Consider the following 6,418-nt stretch of genomic DNA (forward strand, 5'->3'; position numbering starts at 1 on the left):
TTCAAATAGCCCAAAAGTTTTTATAAACTGGGAGAGAGAAGAAAAAAGAGGACAAAAATGTTACCAGATGGCTCTCCTGGCTGCTATCTTGGGAAAACTGCACCCAGAAAAGCCCCAGGTGAATCAGCCTGTGACTGTGCAAAGATAATAACAAAATCCCACAGGGTCCCCAATTAAAAACATGCAGTTAACCCTATGTTTTAGCTCCAAACCAATGTGTTGATGTAAACAACTGGGACATTGAAAAGACAAATGCCTTCTCTGCCTGAGGGATCAAAAAGCTTCTGGGGAATCAAACATGCCACAGCCAGAATCCCTGTTCCCACTTATGGACAATAATACATAGGACCAACCAGGCTTTGTGAAGTTGAATCTAGGCCCCCAAGAGCCCATGGTCACCAAAAAAACCTGGGGGCAAACCAATGACTTTCATGGTGCACAGTGGGGCAGATCATTCTATTGTAACTCGGCCCATTGCTACTTTGCCCTCCTGGAGGACACAAATAGTTGGTGCCATGGAAATCCCCACTGAGTAAACGTCTTGCCAGTGCAGAACCTGTGAGACTGGTGGACATTTCATCAATCATGAATTCTTGTACATGCCTGAATGCCCTATTCCTCTCTTGGGATGGGACATCCTCTCAAAGTCGGGAGAAAACTATTTCCTTTGCCCCAAACCAGCCAGCATCTCTTACACTTAACCCATGACTCCAGATGTGATATTGGCATTGACTGTGCCCCGAAAAGAATGGCGAATATATCAATCAGAAAAGGACAAAGACTGTAAACCCGAGGTTCTAAAAAGCATATTTCCCGATGTATGGGTGGAAGACTCACCACTGGGACCAGCCAGAAACTACGCCTCTCTGATAATGGAGCTTAAGCCAAACACCCCTCCTGTTGCTGTCAAACGATACCAAATGTCACAAGAAGCTCGCCTAGGAATCCTACCCCATATCTCCAGATTAAAGCAGACAGGGATTCTAACAGACTGTCAGTCACCATAGAACATTCCCTTGCTCCCAGTAAACAAATCAAATAGTGACTTTTACCCCATGCAAGATCTTCATGTTGCCAGAGCAACAACTATGACCTTACATCCAATAGTCCCAAACCCATACACTCTCCTGAGCCTGTTCCCTCCTGATGCTGCCTAGTTCACCTGTTTAGACTTAAAAGACGGTTTTTCTGCTTGTGAGTGGCCCCCACCAGCCAACCTTTATTTGCCTTTGGATGGGAGGACTCTCACACAGGGCAAAAGAGGCAGTTTACTTCGACTCATTTACCTCAAGGTTTAACAATTTTCCCATCCTGTTTAGGGAAGCTCTGGCGGCAGACCTGGCCAAGTTCTCCCATGGAAAACATAACTGTATAGTCCTGCAGTATGTTGACATTCTAACAAGAGGTCCTACAAAACAAAATCGTTGGGTGGGAACTAAAACCCTCCTCTGCCACCTGCTGGCCACATTAGGCTATAAGCTCTCTTGGAAAAAGGCTCACATCTGTAAACAAGTCAGGTATTTAGGATTTGATTTAAAACAGGGGCTTCAGAGCTTAGGTCCAGAGAGAAAAGAATCATCTGCTTCATTCCACAGCCTGATTGCAAAAGAGAATTTACAGAATTCCTGGGAGCAGCCGTATTTTGTAAGATATGGATGTCTGGGTTTGCTGAAAAGGCAAGGCCACTCTATGATATGTTAAAGAAACCTGGGAGCGAGAAAGACAGAGAAAGAGAGAGAGAGACAGAGAGACAGAGAGAGAGAGAGAGAGAGAGGGAGAGAGAGATGATTAATTGGACTGTAGAAGAAACTGAAGCTTTCAAACAGATCAAAAGGGCTTTAGCCTCAGCCCTGGCCTTAGGAATCCCAGATGTGACCCGCCCTTTTAACCTGTTATTGGTGAAAGGCTTCAGGAGTGCTAACTCAAATGGTGGGACCCTGGAAAAGGCCAATCGCTTACCTGTTTAAGACTGTGGACTCAACGTCAAAAGTATGGCCGCCTTGTTTGTGGGCACTTGCTGCAACCACCCTCTTGGTTAAGGAGGCAGACAAGTTGACTTTGGGACAGAACCTGACAGTTCAGGTGCCTCCCGCTGTTCTTCAGCTCCTCAACAGACAGGGACACCATTGGATTTCAAACAGCCACATCGCCTGTATCAGGAACTGCTTGTTGGAAATCCCCAAATCACTTTCTACCCAGTTAAAGCTCTAAACCCTGCCACGTATTTGCTCACAGAGCTTGAACAGCCTGACCACGACCACCTCGTGCTGACAAATGAGCTATATTGCTAGTCAGCCTCATTTTACAACAGAGCCTTTGACAGACGCTAAATACACCCTCTTCGTGGATGGAAGTAGCTCTGTTAAAAATGGACAACTTAGGGCTGGCTATGCCATTGTTACCAGTGAGGAATTGCTTCTAGTGGGGCCTCTTCCCCACAATTGGTCTGCTCAAAGAGCCAAACTCTGGGCACTTGTACAAGCTGTCAACTGGGCAAAAGATAAAAAGGTAAATATATACACAGATTCCAGATATGCCTTTGCTACAATTCATGTTAACAGGATGCTATACAAGGAGTGTTGCCTTTTGATGGCCAAAGGAAAACAATTAAAAGTAAAGATGATGCCCTGCAGCTTCTAGCTGCATATGGAAACCCAAAAAGGTAGCTGTCATACAGTGCAAGGTACATCAAAAAGTAAAAGACATCATTACCCTTGGGAACCAGAAGGAAGCTGAAGCTACCAAGATGGCTGTAGAAGGCTCAACATGGGGAGACAACGATTTAGTTCAAAACTTAAAAGCATTACATGAGAGCCCACCAAAAACTGTTATGGTACTCTAGAAGGGACCTCTTCATTACACTAAAGAAATAAAATGGGCATAATAGGAAGGGGCAACTAGATCCAAAAGGAGTCTGGACTCCACCAGATGGTTGAATGATCGTACCAAAGGGATCAGCCTACTTCTTGGTAAAATGTCCTCATGACATCACCCATGGAGGTAAGACAGCTATGACCCAGCTTCTGAGCCATTACTATTATACCCCAAAATTGACATCAGTCTATGCAGCCATCAACCAAAGATGCCAAACTTGTCCAAGGACTGAGGCCTCAATGGGCCCATGACCACCACCTGGAATTCAACATACAGGACTCTCTCCTTTTGAGGACTTCCAAGTAGACTCTTCTGAAAGTAAACCATGTCAAGGATACAAGTACTTATTTGTCCTTGTTTATATTTATTCTGGATGACCAGAGGCATTCCGCACTAAAACTGAAAAACCCTTTGAAGTATGCAAGGTGTTAAGAGAAATTATTCCAAGATATCGGCAGCCCCTGACTGTAGGCAGTAACAATGGGCCTTCATTTGTAGCAGAAGTGACCCAGAAGATGGCTAAAGAACTAAAAATTAAATGCAATCTTCACACTGTCTATAGGCCCCAAAGCTCTGGTAAGGTGGAATGGATGAACCAAGCTCTAAAGGCAATACTGACTAAATATTACGAGAAGACTCAGGACCCATGGATAGATTTACTACCCTAGGCCTCTTAAAGGTCAGGACATCACTTGGGCCCACTGGCTACACCCTTCTTGAAGTCCTGGTTGGGAGACCCCTGCCTCCAATAAAGGGTTTCCAGGGAGACCTACATCAATTGGGAAATATCACCTTATAGGAACAGCTTATTCAGCTAGGAAAAACTTTCTCCCAGATACATAAAAATGTAGCAGAAAAGGCCACCCCTTCCCACTGATACCCCTGCTCATACCTATAACCCAGGTGACATGATCTGGGTTAAAGATTGGAAAAAGGATCCATTATCTCCTAGGTAGAGGGGCCCCTATTTAATAATTTTGACTACTCCCACCACAGTGAAGGTAGCAGAGATCCATCCTTGGATTCATCACTCCAGAATCAAGAGGGCTCATCCTGACAACTGCTGGAAGGTCTACTCCAACGAGTTGGCTCCCCTGAAGACTATCCCTAAGAGACAATGCACTCAAAACCCTGCTCTCATCATCCCTGGAAGCTGATGAGTCAGCACACAGCTGAAGATTGAAATGACATCGTACACTGGAATATCTGTGGTCTCAGTGTACTGTTATTCTGTTGAATTCTTAGTCTTTTTCCTCCCATTAGTCTTGCTTTTTGCTGTTGTACTTTGAACTGTGTTCCCAGAGGGTTGGGGAGTTCTGGAAAAGGTTGCTTTTGCTCTTTTCTATCTTATTGTAGTTATTGAACTGGCTACCCTTGAATGTTTAAAATGATTTTCCTGTGAATAATATGCCTAAACATCCTAGGAGTGTATGGTAATTCAGGGCATTGGGAATTCCAAGTTCAGATTTATTGTTTGAGCCCCATCCCAATTGTTTATTAACTGGCATCAGACTTCAAGGATAAAAAAGGGTTGATAGTATTTTTCATAGATGAAAAAACTAAAAAAAGTGAGTAAAACCAGAGAGAAAATCTTTAAATTATAAATATTTACATTTGTCTATATAATCTTCAATTACAAAGCACCTTGTTTATAGGACAAAAAGGTTTTAACCAGGTCTCCAACACCAGCTACACCACTGTCCCTGTCACTAGGGCCCATTACAAAGCCACTGACTCAAAGCACAAGCAGTTCCAGAGGTGCTTGGGGAAGTCGGGGGTGCTGGACACATTGACCAAGGTGTTGGCAGCCTTATAGGAAGAACCAGGGAAACTTAATAGTGATTTGAGTTTTTTAAAGGACCACTTAGGAGCTGCTACCCCAGAAAAACCAGAAATTGAGCTGCTTCGCCTAGAATTGGCAGAAATGAAAGAGAAATGTGAAGCTACTATCGAAGGAAATAAAAAACTGACAGCAAATCTTGCTCAGTGTGAACCACCTCAGGAGGAGAAGCGTGCTTAATAGGATTCTTCTCAGTTGAAAGGACACTGAAAAATGGTTTTGTATGACTGGAATAGTTTGTACAGCATATAATCTTTTCTGAATAGACGTTATAAAACTTTTAATATGTTAAACTCACCTCTCACACTTTAAATGTTGTAAACACCTATACTTAGAATCACCAATAAAAACTCAATATAACTTTCTTTGGGCCTTAAAGCAGGAGAATCCAAAGTAAATCCTGAAGAAAACCTAAGCAGCTATCTAAAACATTATCTTAAAAGACATTCCATTTATTAGTCTGATTAGGAGTAATAGTACTGGTTGTATTTTACCCAAGGATGGTTAGCTTGGAGCTGTTTCTTCGTTTAGCTCAGGATATGAGCACAGGTACAATCATGCTTTATGATGAAGATAAGAGTTTATATTCCCTATAGGCAACCGGAGAAATCTCTGTGACATACAGTACTTTTGCATGGGTTCCCATGAATTTTCTGCTCTTGTTTATATCATGCAGAACAAGTAACTCCTCTTTGCTACCACTTTGCCTTCGATAACTACGTGTGTGCCAGTTTGAACTCCAACACCACTTTTTTCTTCTATGCAATCATGCCCTATCTGATAATTTTGCCTTGCGCTCCTGTGTACTTTAGTGGGTCCTAGTTGCTCATTGGCCTTTGCATGTTGTTCATTTTGCTTAATTAATGCAGTTACCCTGATTGTGATTTATATAACTTTAAACAGGATCATACTGTTAACCTGCCTTACCTAGTTGCTTAGAACAGAGGTAATATAATATTCTGGGATCATGCACAAGCTGGGATGAGAAGGGGACTGAGCCTTTTATCATGGACAATTATAGTTTATGGGTATAATTATATAGTGTTTTTTTCCCTCAAAATATTTTTCTAGTTTTGAATTCATTTCACCTTCATTATCCTTGTGAAGTAGGTGAGCATATATGAGGGGAGGCTGAGTGCTGAACTTTTAGGCCAAAGACTGATATTAATACAAATGATTTACTAACTGTAGAACTTTGGGCACTGTAGAACTGTAGGACTTTAACCACTCTGAGATTTACTTCCTTCATCTGTTAAATAAGAAGAACATCTGTGCTACTTACCTCACAGGGTTGTTGTGAGAGTCAAATGAGGATGTATGCGAAAGATTTGTAAGTGGTAAAGCATTATATTCTTGTTTAAGAAAAAGGTTTTAACCAATTTTCTGCAGGCAAATTTCACTTTGTAAAAGTTGAATTGACCCAAACAGTATACTTAAAGATGGAACTTAAATGATGTCAACAGCCCAAACCCAGGCTATCTGAGACCTTCAGGGGCCAAAATCAAAAAGGACATTAGGGAGTTTCTGGGAACAGTATGTCACCACCTCCTCTAGATTCCTAATTTTACAGTCATTGCTAGGTCCTTGTATGAGGTGATTAAAGGTGAAAATAGTCCTCCATTAGACTAGAGCCCTAAGTGCCAACTAGTCTTCAACACTCTCAAGGAGGAGTTACTGAGTACCCTGACATTGGCCCTCCAGGAT

General features: G+C 42.3%; 1 pseudogene; it reads left to right on the forward strand.

Moving 5' to 3' along the window:
- Positions 1-704: 704 nt before the first annotated feature.
- Positions 705-4,894, forward strand: LOC102013930 (annotated as a pseudogene).
- Positions 4,895-6,418: the final 1,524 nt, after the last annotated feature.

The sequence above is a fragment of the Chinchilla lanigera genome, unplaced genomic scaffold (genome assembly GCF_000276665.1).
Source record: "Chinchilla lanigera isolate Chin_1 unplaced genomic scaffold, ChiLan1.0 scaffold00014, whole genome shotgun sequence".
NCBI classification, from domain to species: Eukaryota; Metazoa; Chordata; class Mammalia; order Rodentia; family Chinchillidae; genus Chinchilla; species Chinchilla lanigera.